The sequence below is a fragment of the Mustelus asterias genome, chromosome 9, assembly GCF_964213995.1.
Source record: "Mustelus asterias chromosome 9, sMusAst1.hap1.1, whole genome shotgun sequence".
Lineage (NCBI taxonomy): Eukaryota > Metazoa > Chordata > Chondrichthyes > Carcharhiniformes > Triakidae > Mustelus > Mustelus asterias.
In genome coordinates this window covers 109,514,337-109,532,514 of record NC_135809.1, presented here as the reverse complement: position 1 = coordinate 109,532,514, position 18,178 = coordinate 109,514,337, and the positions used below count along the sequence as shown (strand labels likewise).

The window sequence follows — 18,178 nt, the reverse complement described above, 5'->3', positions numbered from 1 at the left end:
CCGTACCTTTAAACAAAGGTGAATTGTTTCCTATGGTTTCCAGCACTGTACCAGCTCCCAAAGATACTCATAGCTGAACAGGGAGTCGTAAAGAGGTGTCGACGCCATCAAAGCTCTCCTGAGGAAAAAAGAACTTCCCAACAGCACTGTTAACCTCCAGATCCATCTCACAGCAATGCTGCTTAGCTGCATCTGAACTCCAAATGGGCAGAAACTCCCAGTCCTGCTGAAGGCACTAATATTGGTGTTGGCAGCCAAAGATTACCAAAACATCCAGAACAGAGAGCAGTCCCACAGACAGAAACAGGCTTCCGCCTACAACAAAATGTACTGCACCTGACATTAATTTGAGGTGGGTGAAAGGAGTAGTAGAAGTAATGCACTTATGTTGGATAAACAGGAATGCATTGTAAATACATTGGATAAAGATCTTGGGAAGTGCCTGGCATAGAAAGGGTTAACATGGGACTGGGTACGATACTGCCCACAGTGTGTTATAAAGGGACACATGACCTGAGTCCAGAGGGCAGTCTGAACAGAGATATGTGAAAAGGCCAGAACGGAGACAACTCCTAGTTTAGACCTTGTACTGCGCATATGGGTATAGTTAGAAGTTGTTAATAAGTGCTTATTTTTCCATACAAGACTAAGAACATCTCCATAAGCCCTACCCAACAATATGTAACATCTTGCAACAAGGAAAATCCATCAGTGTTGTAATGATTATTGATGAGATTTTAGTCAGTTTTTAAATTAAATTTTAATCTCCCTATCAGCTATGGTGAGGATTGAACTTGCTCTGAGAATAATTTTTCTTGGGATCCCTAAAATGCAACTATGCTACTGTCTATGTGACTATTGGCTGTATCTTGATGTTGCAATCTGCTGGCTGTGTGTGGAATTCTGATCAGAGCCCCCTCAGAAAATCGACATCCCAGGCAGTGGCATGTCAGAAGCTGATATTGGAGGGTAGGGATAGGAAACTTCTGTAGGTCTGATAGAAACTAAAGTGTGGGACCACCTCCAGAGGGATGTGACTGGTCAGTCTAACTGTAGCAGAATATGGCGACTAGTTTCTTGGTCTAGTGTCTATGAAATTGCCATTCCTTGTGAGACAAGTTGGATGCCCTTGTGTTTTAAGTACCCCCATATGTACAGTCCGTGAACCACACCAGACCTTCAAGCCAACAGCTCCCAGGCACATTCTAACATCTCATTCACAGAAATTCTAGATGTTTTAAAGGCCGGAGCTGGAAGTTTAGATCCATAGCCCCAATAGCTTCTGCTGGAGGCCCCACTCTGAAATCATTTGTCTCTCCCTTGTCCATGCAAGTTCTCTGCAAGATCAACTCATCTACTACAACTGCCCTGCTATCCACCTGTAATCCTTATTTTCTTTAATGTGCTTATTCCTTTCATTCCCTCCAACTTCCTTTTCACTCCCATAATTGAATCTGCCTCCATCAAAGAACAAAGAACAGTACAGCACAGGAAACAGGCCCTTCGGCCCTCCAAGCCTGTGCCGCTCCTTGGTCCAACTAGACCAATCGTTTGTATCCCTCCATTCCCAGGCTGCTCATGTGACTATCCAGGTAAGTCTTAAACAATGTCAGTGTGCCTGCCTCCACCACCCTACTTGGCAGCGCATTCCAGGCCCCCACCACCCTCTGTGTAAAAAACATCCCTCTGATATCTGAGTTATACTTCGCTCCTCTCACCTTGAGCCCGTGACCCCTCGTGATCGTCACCTCCGACCTGGGAAAAAGCTTCCACTGTTCACCCTATCTATCCCCTTCATAATCTTGTACACCTCTATTAGATCTCCCCTCATTCTCCGTCTTTCCAGGGAGAACAACCCCAGTTTACCCAATCTCTCCTCATAGCTAAGACCCTCCATACCAGGCAACATCCTGGTAAACCTTCTCTGCACTCTCTCTAACGCCTCCACGTCCTTCTGGTACTGCGGCGACCAGAACTGGATGCAGTACTCAAATGTGGCCTAACCAGCGTTCTATACAGCTGCATCATCAGACTCCAGCTTTTATACTCTATACCCCGTCCTATAAAGGCAAGCATACCATATGCCTTCTTCACCACCTTCTCCACCTGTGTTGCCACCTTCAAGGATTTGTGGACTTGCACACCTAGGTCCCTCTGTGTTTCTATACTCTCAGACAGCAGATTCCAGATCCTCACCACTCTCTGATTAAAAGCATTTTTCTTCATAGAAATCATAGAAACCCTACAGTGCAGAAGGAGGCCATTCGGCCCATCGAGTCTGCACCGACCACAATCCCACCCAGGCCCTACCCCCACATATTTACCCACTAATCCCTCTAACCTACGCATCCCAGGATTCTAAGGGGCAATTTTTAACCTGGCCAATCAACCTAACCTGCACATCTTTGGATGTGGGAGGAAACCGGAGCACCCAGAGGAAACCCACGCAGACACGAGGAGAATGTGCAAACTCCACACAGACAGTGACCTGAGCCGGGAATCGAACCCGGGACCCTGGAGCTGTGAAGCAGCAGTGCTAACCACTGTGCTACCGTGCCGCCCTTTCATGTTGCCATTTGTTCTTTATCAATCTCCTTAACTCAGTTTATTATAGCTCTCAGCCTTTCTACCAACAGGAACATTTTCATCCTATCTCTGCTGAACAGCCTCCTCATGATTTTGAACTCCATTGTTAAATCTCCTCTCAAAGATCTCTTCTCTAAGGAGAAGAGCTCCAGTTTCTCCCATCTATCCACATAACTGAAATCCCTCATCTCTGCAGGCACGCTCATGAATCTTATCTGCATCCCCTCTACAGCTTTCACAATCTTTCTGAATTCTGGTGCCCGGAATTTGACACAATACTGCAATTGAGGCTCAAACATTGTTTTAGAAAAGTTCATCATAACATCATAACCTACTTTTGTAACTCTACTGATAAACATCACTACCCATTATCCATCCACAAGATGTAATGCAGGAACTTATCAAAGCTCCTTCGGCAACATCTTCCAAACCCACAACCACGACCATCTAGGACAAGACAGCAGACACATGGGAACACCACAACCTGGAAGTTCCCGTCCAAGTCGCTCAACATCCTGATGTTGGGTCAAAATCCTGGAATCCCCTCCCTAACAGCACTGTTGATGTACCTACACCACAGGGACTGCAGCATCTCACCATCACCTTCTCAAAGGCAATAATGGATGAGTAATAAATGCTGGCCTAGCCAGCGATGTCCACATTCCATAAATGAATTTTAAAAACACTCTACCCATTTTTGCAAATATTCTTAATCACCCCAGCCATCTTCATTCATTTGTGCACAAATATCCCCAGTTCTGGTTTCTCCTGCACTCTCTTTACAATTGTATCTTTTATTTTGTCTTGGGTGCCCTGGCTCTTCTTGTTAAAGTATATCACTTCACGCTTCTCTGCATTAAATTTCATCTACCATACACATTCCACTCGCCTGTAAATGTCCTCTCAAATTTTCAAATTATGTTAGTGTCAAGATGGTAATATAGTCATGATGTTGGGGGGGGGGGAATGACCTTGTGGTATTTATTATCTTTAGGCTATTAATCCATAAACTCAGCCAATGTTCTCCGTACCAGCGTTCAAAACCCACCACTGCAGATGGTGGAATTTGAATTCAATAAAAATTATCTGGAATTAAGAATCTACTGATGACCGTGAAACCATTGTCGATTGTTGGGAAAACCCATCTGGTTCACTAATGTCCTTTAGGGAAGGAAATCTGCTGTCCTTACCTGGTCTGGCCCACATGTGACTCCAGAGTCACAGCAATGTGATCGACTCTCAACTGCCATCTGAAATGGCCTATCAAGTCCCTCAATAAGGGCAACAAGGGATGGGTAATAAATGCTGGCCAGCCAGCGACGCCCATATCCCATGAATGAATAAAATAAAAGTCCATGCCTGTTTATTGTAAAGCAATCCTGTCAGTTGTGTTCACCAATTATATCCCCATAGCTTTGCAAATTTATTTCTATAAGTGCCTATCCAATTACCTTCTGAAATCAATTATTATCTTTGTTTTCACCACCTTCATATGCAGCAAGCTCCAGGCCATTACCACTCACTGCATTAAAAATGTCTTCCTTGCATTGCCCCTGCATCTTTAATCAGTGTCCTCGAATCCTGGTACCATCAACTAATGGAAACAGATTTTTTGTCTACCTGGTCAAAACTTATTTGAATCTTGTACACCTCAATCAAATCTCCATTCAATTTCTTTTGCTCCAGGAAGAATAACCCCAGCTTCTCCAAACTAACCTTGTAGCTAAAATTCCACAACTGGACCCATTCTGGTAAATTTCCTCTGCATCTTCTCAGAGACTGTCACATTCTTCATAAAATGTGGTGATCTGGGCTGAATATGTTAGTTGCAGCTTAACTAAACTGGTAAAAAGTTCAGTATATCTTCCCTGTTTTATTGTACATAATATTTCTATTTATGAAGCCCAAGATCCCATTGGATTTATAATTACTCTCTCTACATGTCTTATCTCCTTCAAAGTTCTGTGCAGGAGGACCTCCAAGTCCCTCTTTCCCTGAAAACCCTTCCAAACTCTGCCATTCGTCAATATTGCTTTTCCCTATCCCTTCAACCAAAATTCATATCCCCACACTTCTCTATATTAAACTTCATCTGTTACTTGCCTCTGAATTCTGTTTGTCGATCTATGTTTTTTTAAAAACATATATAATAGTGTTTATTGTATATAACTCAATCTGTGAAGAATAATAAAACACACTCCAACTTTCACATTCATATGTTTACACTCATACCAATGGATTACAGAGTGGGGGGATTACTTAAGCAATGTAAAGTCCAGTAAAGGTACATGGGTATACAGTCTCGAAGATTGTTGACATGTCTGGCTTCAGGCTGAAAATGAAGGACCTTTTAGGTCGACACGGTAGCACAGTGGTTAGCACTGCTGCTTCACAGCTCCAGGGACCTGGGTTCGATTCCCGGCTTGGGTCACTGTCTGTGTGGAGTTTGCACATTCTCCTCGTGTCTGTGTGGATTTCCTCCGGGTGCTCCGGTTTCCTCCCACAGTCCAAAGATGTGCGGGTTAGGTCGTTTGGCCGTGCTAAAATTGCCCCTCAGTGTTCTGGGATGTGTAGATTAGTGGGTAAAATATGTAGGGATATGGGGGTAGGGCCTGGGTGGGATTGTGGTCGGTGCAGACTCGATGGGCCGAATGGCCTCTTTCTGTACTGTAGGGTTTCTATGATTTCTTTCTATGATTGTGGGGGTTTAAACATGTAGACAAGCAATTTATCTATACTCCTGAAGATAACAGCTGCTGGGTTGAGCTCTTTTTAAAAACCTGTGTGTGGGGCACAAGGAGTGTCAAGAAACATCAGACAGGGTTTGAAATTTACAAGTTGTAGAGAAAGACAAACATGGATCTTGCTTTTAATGTGTCTCGTGTTTGTGCTAATCTGCCGTGAAAAACGGGTGCTTGAACATACAAAGGGTTTGTTGGCTTGTCACGCAAACATGGTCCATGATGACTGTATTCCAGTTGTAACGTGATTAGATTATGGCTGTGAATTCCTCTCACAGAAATAGTCCTTTTCCTGAAGTGATGATGTCGAATTATCTCGAATGCTTGGGGCAGGAGATGTGGGTCACCTCCATTCCCCTCAGATAATTGACTTGGATGGGCTCCTGCAAACTGGGATGTTCCTCTTCATGGCATTGGAATGTAGAAGGCAAACTGGTGCAAATGTGCAGCCAGCTTTGACTGATTTCAAGTCATTGGAATGAGGCTTTAGTTTATCTAAAAATTCAATTAGTCATTTCCAGCTGGATGATTCATAGGGTCATTTTTCATAAAGCATATTTTCACAATAGATATCATTGCCAAATTTTGAAATTTTACTTTATAATCCAGTATCTCGACCATTGACTTGTATCAAAAAAAAACAGTGGAGCTAAACCTAACTCTTGAGGAACACTACTGTCTCTCATCCTCTATCCTGAAGAACAACCATTTACCACAACTCATTGTTTTTTGTTATTATTATTTTGTTAATCAAAGCCAAAACTGACTTGCTATTCCACGATTCACAATTTTGTCAACCACCCTGTTATGTGATACTTTGTTAAAAATTCAAATAGACAACATCAATTGAATTCCCTTCATCAACATTCTCTATTACACCATTAAGACATTAAATTGGATTAGTCAAGCACAATCTGATTTGATTTATTATTGTCATATGTATTGGGATGCAGTGAAAAGTATTGTTTCTTGCATACTATACAGACAAAACATACTATTCATAGAGCACATAGGAGAGAAGGAAAGGAGAGGGTGCAGAATATAGTGTTGCAGTTACAGATAGGGTGTAGAGAAAGATCAACTTAATATATGATAGGCCCATTCAAACATCTGATGGCAGGAGGGAAGAAGCTGTCTTGAGTCGGTTAGAATGTGTTCTCAGACTTTTTCATGTTTTTCCCGATGGAAGAAGGTGGAAGAGAGTATGTCCGGGGTGCGTGGGGTCCTTGATTATACTGGCTGCTTTTCCGAGACAGCGGGAATTGCAGGCAGAGTCAATAGATGGGAAGCTGGTTTGCATGATGGACTGGGCTACGTTCACAACTCTTTGTAGTTTATTGTGGTCTTGGTCAGAGCAGAAGCCATCCCAGGCTGTGATGCATCTAGAAAGGATACTTTCTATGGTGCATATGTAAGGATTGGTGAGAGTCGTAACCTTTTACAAATCCACATTGGCTCCCCTTAATTAACTGAAAGTTCTCCAAGTGCCTGATATTTTTTCTCCTCTGATTATTCTTCCTATAATCTTAACCAACGTTGATATTAAACTGATTGGCCAGTAGTAATTTTAAATGTCGCTGGATTAATGTGTGCCCCTGCAACGGTAGAGGTGACCTGCCATTAGCCGGCAGTGGGTCCCTCTGGTCCTGCTATTGTCAACGGGGTTTCCCGTCATCTGCAATCCCCGCCCCTTGGCCAAGAAACCCGTGGCGGCCAATTGCTGTCGGTGGGACTGGAAGACCTCGCCAGCGGGAACGGCCAAAAATTTCCAGCTCCTTTCATTACTATGAGTGTCACAATGCACTGGTGAGAACCTATGGCCCATTTCTCAACTAGTACATAAAAGAAGGGGAGTTCACTTGACTGTTCCATTTTGAAGGAGTTCATTAAGATATGTGAGGAAATTATTCCATGCAGCTGTGGATTTACAAATAGCAAGCATATCATTCACATATCAGAATTATGTGGGGTCTAGAAGATTAAGTGTTATTCAATCAAGGATACGTTTCTCATAGAACACAAAAAATATTTTTGCGAGAGATGAACCTAGAGGGGATCCCATGGCTATACCATCTATTTGGGCATACATTGTGCCATTAAAGCTGAATTAACCGTGCAACTTGCTATTCCATAATTCTAATGAATACTGATTCACTCAATGGTGGCTGCAGTGCAAATATCTATGCCTTCCTTAAGTGGAACATTGGTGAATAGGCTGGCAATGTTAAATGAACAAAAGTTCTGTATGGTCTGCACAAATGTGAAGGAATCCTGCATCTAGAAAATTGGTTGTAACAATTCACCCAAACATTTGGCCAATTCATTTGTGCAGAACTGGTCAAAGATAAGATAGGGCGAAAAGGGTCATCATATTTATATGTGCGTTTAGCAGCCCATACATACAGTTTAATTGTCTACAACCAATCACAAATGGAAGTGGCAGCACGACAGAGCTTTGATCTGATCTGTTGGTTGTGGAATCACTTTCCTCTGTTTATTGCACACTTCTTTAGCTTTTTTTGCATGCATGTAGCTCAGTGTTATAGCTTCATCAGGATGGCATCTCATTTTTAGCTGTACCTGGTGCTGCTCATGGCATCGTCTCCCACATTCACATTAAATGGAAATTGTAGAGTTAGGGATGCATTATGGTTGAATATAATTCTGCTGCTGGATATTGCCCACAGGGCATCATGGATGTACAATCTTGAGCTACCAGATGTGTTCTGAGTCTATCCCATTTTGTGCAATTGTAATGTCGCACAACACGACACAGGGTATTTCCGTGTGAAGAATGGAGTTTGTCACCCCAAGGAATAAGCCATTCCTACTAACACTATCATGGACCATGAAGGTGACGTCACAGGTGGAGAAGGTGGTGAAGAAGGCATATGGCATGCTTGCCTTTATAGGACGGGGCATAGAGTATAAAAGTTGGGGTCTGATGTTGCAGATGTATAGAACGTTGGTTCGGCCGCATTTGGAATACTGCGTCCAGTTCTGGTCGCCACACTACCAGAAGGACGTGGAGGCTTTGGAGAGAGTACAGAGGAGGTTTACCAGGATGTTGCCTGGTATGGAGGGGCTTGGTTATGAGGAGAGATTGGGGTTGTTCTCCTTGGAAAGATGGAGGATGAGGGGAGACTTAATAGAGGTGTATAAAATTATGAAAGGCATAGATAGGGTGAACGGTGGGAAGCTTTTCCCCGGGTCGGTGGTGACGTTCACAAGGGGTCATAGGTTCAAGGTGAAGGGGGGGGAGGTTTAACACAGATATCAGAAGGACATATTTTACACAGAGGGTTGTGGGGGCCTGGAATGTGTTGCCGGGCAAGGTGGTGGAGGCGGACACACTGGGAACGTTTAAGACTTATCTAGACAGCTATATGAATGGAGTGGGAATGGAGGGATACAAAAGAGTGGTCTAGTTTGGACCAGGGAGCGGCGCGGGCTAATTGTTCTTTGTTTCTCGTTTCAAGGCTTCATTCTATGATCATCTTGCTGGTGCCAGTACAGAGCGAGACTGCGGATAGTTGGGAACCTGTCTCGGGGGCAGGGAATTCAGATGGTGTTCGTAAAGCAGAAGTGGAAATGAATAGGGTTGGGAAGCATTTTCTGATCAGGGCCAGTGTGATCTCCTGGACTTGTTTTGATCGCCACAGGGGGTCGGAGAGGAATTTCCCAGATTTTTTTTTCCCCATATTGGCCCTGGGGTTTTCACTCTGGGTTTTCGCCTCTCCCTGGAGATCACATGGTCTGGAATGGGGGGGGTGGGGGTGAGTTAATAGGTTGTGATGAACAAAGCATCGTAGCTGTGAGGGACAGCTCGGTGGATAGGATATTAGGATGTAGATAGGCTGGAAAATTGGACGGGGATCCTGGATTCAGGATTCAATCCTGGACCGGGGAGCGGCGCGGGCTTGGAGGGCCGAAGGGCCTGTTCCTGTGCTGTATTGTTCTTTGTTCTTTGTTGGACCAATGCATCTGTGAGAGGTAGATTTGGTGAAGCTGAGGTCAAGCAGACTTTCTCATTGTTTGTTTCCTTCAATATCTACCACAGGCAGATATATCCTTCAGAACTTGGCCAGCATAGTAAGGAGTCGTGCTACTGAGCCACTCTTGGTGATGATGTAGACATTCCCACCCATAGTACATTTTGTACTCTTGCCACCCTTAGTGTTTCTTCTAAATGGTGTTCAACATGGAGGAGAACAGGGAGTGGGGAGGTAGCTTGTAATCAGCAGGATGTTTCCTTGCCTATGTTTGACTTCTAGCCGTGAGACATCTTGAAGTCTGAGGTCAATGCTGAGGTGTTGAGGACTCCAAGGGCCACTCCCTGCTGACTGTTTGCTATTGTTCTGTCATCTCTGATTTGTATGTCTTGTTGGTGAGACAGGACATACCCAGAAATGGTGATTGAAGAGTCTGGGACATTGGCTGTAAAGTATGATTCCGTGAGTATGTCCAGCTGTTGCTTGACTGGTCTATGGAATAGCTCTCCCAATTTTAGCACAGGTACCCAGATGTTAGTATCGAGGACTTTGCAAATATAGAATTTGTGTTTCTAATTCCAAAGTCCAAGTCATAAATATAAATTTTGGACAGCACTGATGCTTGTGGAACAGCACTTCCCATCTTTTGTTATTCTAGATAGTTACCCATTAACCCTGTGGAGAAAGAATAAAGCTAACATTTCGATTCTGGATGACCCTTTGCCAGAGCTGAAAACAATAGAAAATAGGATGAGATTGATACTGCTAGGGTGGGAGGAGGGCGGCATTGACAATGATGTCATAGCGAAAAAGACAAAAGGAATGTAAATGGTGGTGATCCTGGCTAAGAAGGGTGCTGATAATGGCCATAGAGAGGCCAGAATGTCTACATGGCAGAACAAAGGTAAGCAGAGTGTAAAAGGACAACCTGAGATGTGCAACAGATGGTCCTATTTTCTATTGTCTTCAGCTCTGATGAAGGATCATCCAGACTTGAAACGTTAGCTCTATTCTCTCTCCACAGATGCTGTCAGGCCTGCTGAGACTTTCCAACAATTTTTGTTTTTAATTCAGATTTCAGCATCCGCAGTGATTTGCATTTACCCTTTAACCCTATTTCCTACCTTCTGTCTTGAAACCAGCTAACAACCCATTCTCATATTGCCCCCTGACACCCTGGTAGTGCCACCTTGGCAAGAAAGATTTTCCCTTTTGAAATGACCATTCATTATTATATATTTTTGCTTTCTCAATGTTCTTCTATTCTGTCCTATAATGGGGGTGACATCATTTTCCTACCTTTAATGTTAAGCTGACTGACCTACTGTTCCCTGGACATGTTATAACTCCCTTCTTAAATGTAGGAATCATGTTAACTGTCTGCCAGTTTTTTTGACACTAAACCATTCCAAAAGAGGTATTAAACATGATTAATAAAGTCTCTGCTATCTTTTCCCTATGTTCTTTTTAAACATGTGACTCCAATCCACCAAAACCAGGAAAGTTATTCTTTTTAAGTTTTGATTAATGTATTTAATATTTCACCTCTTTATTTTAAATGCAGTGAATCATTTTTAATCTCGCATCCGATATCTTGGCTGCCTAAACTGTTTCCCTGATAAATACTGAAACAAAGAATTATTTTGTATTTCCATTTCTCAACCATTTTTATATTATCTTGCCCATGATAAAACACCCTATTCCGCAACGAAGAAAATTACAGCACAGGAACTTCGGCCCTCCAAGCCTGCACTGACCGTGCTGCCCGATGAACCCTGTGCTCCCTACCCTTCCAGGGACCGTATCCCTCGATTCCCATCCTATTCATGTATTTGTCAAGACACCCCTTAAAAGTCATTATCGTATCTGCTTCCGCGACCTCCCCCGACAGCGAGTTCCAAGCACCGACTACCCTCTGTGTAAAAAACTTGCCTCATACATCTCCTTTAAACCTTGCCCCTCGCACCTTAAACCTAAGCCCCCTAGTAATTGACTCTTTCACCTTGGGAAAAAGCTTCTATCTACACTGTCTATGCCCTCATAACCTTGTAGAGTTCTATCAGGTCGCCCTTCAACCTCTGTCGTTCCAGTGAGAACAAACCAAGTTTCTCCAACCTCCCCTCATAGCCAATGCCCTCTATACTAGGCAACACCCTGGTAAATCTTTTCAGTACCCTCTCCAAAGCCTCCACAACCTTCTGGTAGTGTGGCGACCAGAATTGAACACTATATTCCTAGTGCAGCCGAACTAAGGTTCTATACACTTGCAACATGACTTGCCAATTTTTAAGCTCAATGCCCTGGCCGATGAAGGCAAACATGCCATATGCATTCCTGACTACCTTCTCCACTTGTGTTGCCACCTTCAATGACCTGTGTACCTGTACACCCAGATCCCTCTGCATATCAACTCTTAAGGGTTCTGCCAACATTTTTACTATTTTGTTTTATGTTCCTTGAAAGGTTGGTTGGAGTCAAACCTGGCAAAAAGAAGGATGTTGTGGTGGTTGGAGGTCAATCATTTCAGCACCAGGACATCACTGCAGGGATTCCTCAGGGTGGTGTCCGAGGCCCAACCATCTTCAGCTGCTTCATCAATGACCTTCCTTCCATCATAAGATCAGAAGTGGGAATGTTCGCAGATGAATGAACAATGTTCAGCACCATTCGTGGCTCCTCAGATAATGAAGCAGTTCAAATGGCAGCAAAACTTGGGCAATATCCAGGCTTGGGCTGACAAGTGGCAAGTAACATTCACGCCACACAAGTGCCAGGCAATGACCACTCCTACAAGAGAGGATCTAACCATCGCCCCTTGACATTCCGTGCCATTGCCATCACTGAATCTCCCACTATCAACATCCTGGAGGGTTACCATTGACCAGAAACTGAATTGGAGCGCCATATAAATACTGTGGCTATTAGAGCAGGTCAAAGTCTAGGAATACTGTGGCGAGTAACTCATCTCCTGATCCCCATCACCACCCCTACTCCTGCAAAGCCTGTCCACCATCTACAAGGCACAAGTCAGGAGTGTAATGGAATACTCCCCATTTGCCTGAATGAGCACAGCTTCAACAACACTCAAGAAGCTTGACAAATCTGGAACAAAGCAGCCTGCTTGATTGCTATCCCTTCCTCAAACATTCAATCCCTCCACCACTGACGAACAGTGGCAGTAGTGTCTACAAAATACAAGATTCACTGCAAGAACTCACCAAGGTTCTTTAGGCAGCACCTTCCAAACCCATGACTATTACCATCTAGAAGGACAAGGGCAGTGGATAACTGGGAACACCACCACCTGGAGGTCCCCCTCGATGTCACTCACCATCCTGACCTGGAACTATATCCCGTTGCTTCACTGTCGCTAGGTCAAAATTCCAGAATTCCCTCCCTCGTGTGGGTATACCTACACCACAGGGACTGCAGCAGTTCAAGAAAGTGACACGGTGGCATAGTGGTTAGCACTGGGTTAGCCTCACAGCACTAGGGACCCGGGTTCAATTCCGGCCTCGGGTCACTGTCTGTGTGGAGTTTGCACATTCTCCCCGTGGGTTTCCTCCAGGTTCTCTGGTTTCCTCCCACACTCCAAAGATGTGCAGATTAGGTCGATTGGCCATGCAAAATTGCCCCATAGTGTCAGGGGGACTAGCAGGATAAATATGTGGGGTTACAGGGATAGGCCCTGAGTGGGATTGTTGTCGGTGCTGGCTCGATGGGCCAAATGGCCCCCTTCTGCACTGTCGGGATTCTATGATTCTATTCTATGAAGGCAGCTCACCACCACCTTCTGCAGGACAACTCGGGACGGGCAATAAATGCTGGCCTAGCCAGTGTCACTCACATTCCGTAAAATAAATTTAAAAAATAATTTTACAGTTCGTGTTCGCATTTGCAATTGTTTATTTTTTGTCTTCTCTCCTAACCTCTTCACATTCTCTTATTAAGCTCTGTCCTGCTGTCAACATACTTGGCATATGCTTCTTTCCTAGATTTCTTTTTGTTGCTGTGATTTTTATTTATCCACGATGACAAATTAGTGTTTAGCTTGATCTTGCTTTTAGTGGAATATATTTTTCCTTGGATAAGAAACAGAAATGCTCAATATTCATCAGGTCTCGCAGTGCTTAGGGAAATTGTTTCAGATTAATGACCATTTATTAAGGGTGGCACAGTGGTTACTACTGCTACCTCACAGCTCCAGGAACCTGGGTTCGATTCCGGCCTTGGATCACTGTCCACTGTGTGGAGTTTGCATGTTCTCCCCATGTCTGCGTGGGTTTCCTCTGGGTGCTCCGGTTTCCTCCCACAGTCCAAAGAAATGCTGGTTAAGTTGATTGGCCATGCTAAATTGCCCTGAGTGTCCTGGAACATGTAGGTTAGAGGGATTAGTGGGGTAAATCTGTGGGGTTGTGGTGATAGGACCTGGGTGGGATTGTTGTTGGTGCAGACTCGATGGACCGAATGGCCTTCTTCTGCACTGTAGAGTTTCTATGTTTCCTTCTATGTTTATTAGAATGCTTGTTATTTCAGATTTCCATCATCCAGGATATTTTGCGTTTATATTTTTCTAAACTTCATTGACAAATCTTTAAAGAAAAATCCCACTGATGCTCTGCAACGTTATTTGCCAATATTGTTGTCCGTTTTATGGTCCCAGGTTCTATTCTTACCCTCTCAATATTGGCTTTTCTCCAATCTATCACCTCTGTCATCATACTTATCTCCTTCTTAATTATTATCTTAAATCATAGAATCCCGACCGTGCAGAAAGAGGCCATTCGGCCCATCGAGTCTGCACCGACCACAATCCCACCCAGGCCCTACCCCCATATCCCTGCACATTTACCTGCTAATCCCACTAACCTATGCATCTCAGGACACTAAGGGGCAATTTTAGCATGGCCAATCAACCCAACCCGCACATCTTTAGACTGTGGGAGGAAACCGGAGCACCCGGAGGAAACCCACGCAGACACGAGGAGAATGTACAAACTCCACACAAACAGTGACCCAAGCCGGGAATCGAACTCAGGTTCCTGGAGCTGTCAAGCAGCTGTGCTAACCACTGTGCTACCGTGCCGCCACATAAATATAGATTGTAAATAGCTGAGGGCCCTACACTAATCTCTGAGGCCCACTAATAAAAGCCTGCTCACCTGAAACTGCCATTTATTTCTGTTTCTGTCCATTAACTATTGCCTTTACGCCACCTTCAATCCCATCTTGTGTAACAACCTCTTGTTACATACTTTTACCAATCCCTTTAGAAAATTGAAAAAAAATGAACATCCATTTGCCCCTTTACCTATCCTGTTGGTTAGACCCTCAAATAACTCATAGATTGGCCAAAGCAATCCTCTATAACTGTCTAAACAATGTGCAGGGGTAAACATAGAAACATAGAAACCCTACAGTGCAGAAGGAGGCCATTCGGCCCATCGAGTCTGCACCGACCACAATCCCACCCAGGCCCTCACCCCACATATTTTACCCGCTAGTCCCTCTAACCTACGCATCCCAGGACTCTAAGGGACAATTTTTAACCTGGCCAATCAACCTAACCCACACATCTTTGGACTGTGGGAGGAAACCGGAGCACCCGGAGGAAACCCACGCAGACACGAGGAGAATGTGCAAACTCCACACAGACAGTGACCCGAGCCGGGAATTGAACCCGGGACCCTGGAGCTGTGAAGCAGCAGTGCTAACCACTGTGCTACCGTGCCGAGGATTAGAGGTAGGGGCACTTGATGCTAGTTTGGAGAGCAGGTGCAGACACAATGGGCCAAATGGCCTCCTTCTGCGCTGTAATAATTGTGTAATGATTCTGCCATGGCTCTGTCCTGTCGAAGTGATTTTCCAAGTGCCCTGAAAACATGTCTTCAATGTGTATTCTGTGCGAGAATGGAGTTTGTGTTTGTCATTATTGTCATTTATTGTCAGGGGGAAGCGTTTGTAGTCGAACACAGGAAACGTGCCATGAAATTTGGAGTTCTCATACGTGTCAATTGCTTTATTAAATACCAGCAAGGCGACGTTTCAGAGAAAGTAAATCGGTAGGGCTGCGAGGTGATGGCTACAAACATGACAGCACTAGAAAGACAGAAAGAAGCAACAATTTTGCGCCTGTGGATTTCGGTGACAAAAGAACCCCCGGCACGGGCAGATCAGACAGGGGCATCATCGCTTCTCTTCAACTCCCCCTTTCCAGTGAAATCATAATATTTCGGTTCTGGCGCTTTCACCGACTGAAACATGCCAACGGCGGCTAATGCAATGATGATGATGATGACCAGGATGCTCAGCACTGCGGCTACAATATTGAATATTTTCGCTCTTTTTGCAAAGTACCGAGCTCCGTCATAATCGCCGTCATGTTTCCGATCTCTGGACTAGAAGAAAAACGAATGTGAATTCATTAGAGCAAAAGTCGCGAAAACCTCTTTCTGCTGACAGTCATTTCCCTCTTTGAGTTTGGAGTCCGCAGGAGCAGATAGCAAACCTTTCCCCCGCCACTTACCGCAGGTGCCTTGTAACAAATGGGCGAGGATTTGTTACAATAGGTACACAGCGAGCCCAAAATGTTACATCCTCCAATCGACAGAACAGAACTCCCCAGATACGGGCCGCCTACCCAGCGGGATTCTCCGGCCGCGCTGGCCTGAAAACCGGAGATTTCCCCGCCCGACTTCAATGGACCTTGACATGGTCCACCCTCCCCGTCCCGCTAGAATTCCAGTGGCGGGCGGGATGGGAGAATTGGCTTTGGCTAAAATCAAGTTCAAGATGGGAGGGGCGGCGGGGGGTGCAATGATTTATCTTGTCAGCTTGGATCTTGTGTGTCACCCCTTGTGGGAGCCTTGAATTGGATTTTTAATTTGTTTTTTTTTTGGAATAAGCAATTGATGGATTGCCCAGTTCACTCTGAGCATTGGCTTTGTGACTTTAAGGATGGATGGAGTAAAACAAAATCATTTTGGCTATGATCAAATATCAGGTCAAGCCCAAGATGTCTGATCTTGTCAACTTGGATCTTGTGTGTTATCCTTGTGGGGACCTTGAATTGGATTCAATTGAATTTTGAATTTATTTTTTGTTAAAAAAACAAACAATTAATGGATTTGGGTTTGCCCGGTCCATTCTGAGCATTGGCTTCGTAACTTTAAGGATGGAGTAAAAGATAAAACAAAAAGATCCTTGACTTTTTCGACAAACCCATCTCTACCAGTCACACATCACCTTGATACAACTACACAGCTCCAGTGAGTGCAAGTGGCGGGAAGACACTGACAGAGAAACAGAGATGAAGAGAAAGACGGACAGAAATAAACAGTGAGGGAAACAGAGTGACAGAGAGTGTGACAGAGACAAAAAGGGAGACAGAGAGAGACACAGCTCCCTGCCAAAACTGGACTGTTTGATGTCCTACGGCCCCCGGTGACAGTATCAGGGCTTCCAAAACATTCCCAATGACTCTCTCTTTATTAATGTGGATACATTAAAGGGAATAGAATAATCACTTTCTTGCTCCATGAGATATTTGAGATTTATTCACCCAGAAAAGGAATCTATTCACTCGTTGTCTCTGCTGAATTTCACCATTTTGGGTCTGATGTTGTTCATTGCCCTCGTATTCAAAGCTGGATTTTATTGTACCGGGAAGCTCAGACCACCCGCCCATTGGTAGTCACCCCCCCCCCCCCAAAATAAAACCCGAGACTGTCTCACCCCTAAACCCTGGGACACACACTCCAAACCCTGTACCCCCAAACCCCGGGACCCCCAAACCCCGGGACTACCTCTCCCCAAACCCTGTACACCTAAACCCCGGGACCTCCAAACCCCGGGACCTCCAAACTCCGGGAATACCCCTCCCCAAACCTTGTACCCCCAAATCCCGGGATCCCCAAATCCCGGGACTATCTCTCCCCAAACCCTGTACCCCTAAACCCTGTACCTCTAGACCCCGGGACCTTCAAACCCCGGGACCTCCAAACCTCAGGACTCCCCTCCCCAAACCCCGGGACCCCCCAAAACTCACGAATGCTCCCCCTCCCCACCCCACCCCAAAGCAGGAGCAGTGTTGTCCCGAACACCGACTCTGAGCCCCCTCCGCCCTCACCCCGGGGTCTCTGTCCCCCCCCCCCCCCCCCGCCCCCCCATCACTCCGGAGTTTCTGTTCCCAACCCCCCCCCCCCCTCGCCCCCCTCACCCCGGGGTCTCTGTCCCACTCCCCGCTCCTTGCACCGGGTCTTTCTCCCCCCTGAGCCCCTCACTCACTTTGACCGAGAAGACCAGCGCCACGAATCCCAGGCAGCAGAAATTCATGTAGGAGAGGTTGAACATGGACCAGAGGAGGTGGTCCCGCATCGACTCATCATCCGAATTCACACTCGATCGACGCTTCGTGTTCTTCGCCATCTCACCGGGGAAACAACTGGGGCAGAGGGAATTGGGACACTAGCCCGGCCTCAGGTATTTATAGGCAGAGGGCGAGACACCAGCACAAATTAACTGTCTGCCTATCAACAAAACACTGAACATTTGGATGTGCAACTGTCCAAGAGTTTGTAGCACTGAAATGTGTATAGACTGCACTCCAACATTTTGTAGCACTGGGATAACAGAGTAAGGGTAAAATGTAGCTGCACAACAGAGTGTATGCAACGCTGGGATAATTCGAGAGTGTATAAAGCTGGGATGTGTAATCATAGATTCTCTGCAGTGCAGAAGGAGGCCATTCGGCCCATCGAGTGTGCACCGACCACAATCCCACCCAGGCCCTATCCCGGCAAGCCCACATATTTACCCTGCTAATCCCCCTGACATTAGGGTCAATTTATCATGGCCAAT

General features: G+C 45.2%; 1 pseudogene across 1 annotated transcript; it reads right to left on the bottom strand.

The window, feature by feature from the left end:
- Nucleotides 1–15,492: 15,492 nt before the first annotated feature.
- LOC144499273 (dispanin subfamily A member 2b pseudogene) lies at nucleotides 15,493–17,746 on the bottom strand (annotated as a pseudogene). The gene is made up of 2 exons (XR_013498797.1): nucleotides 17,606–17,746; nucleotides 15,493–15,717 (listed from the first exon to the last, which is right to left on the bottom strand). The product of XR_013498797.1 is annotated as a dispanin subfamily A member 2b pseudogene (transcript).
- Nucleotides 17,747–18,178: the final 432 nt, after the last annotated feature.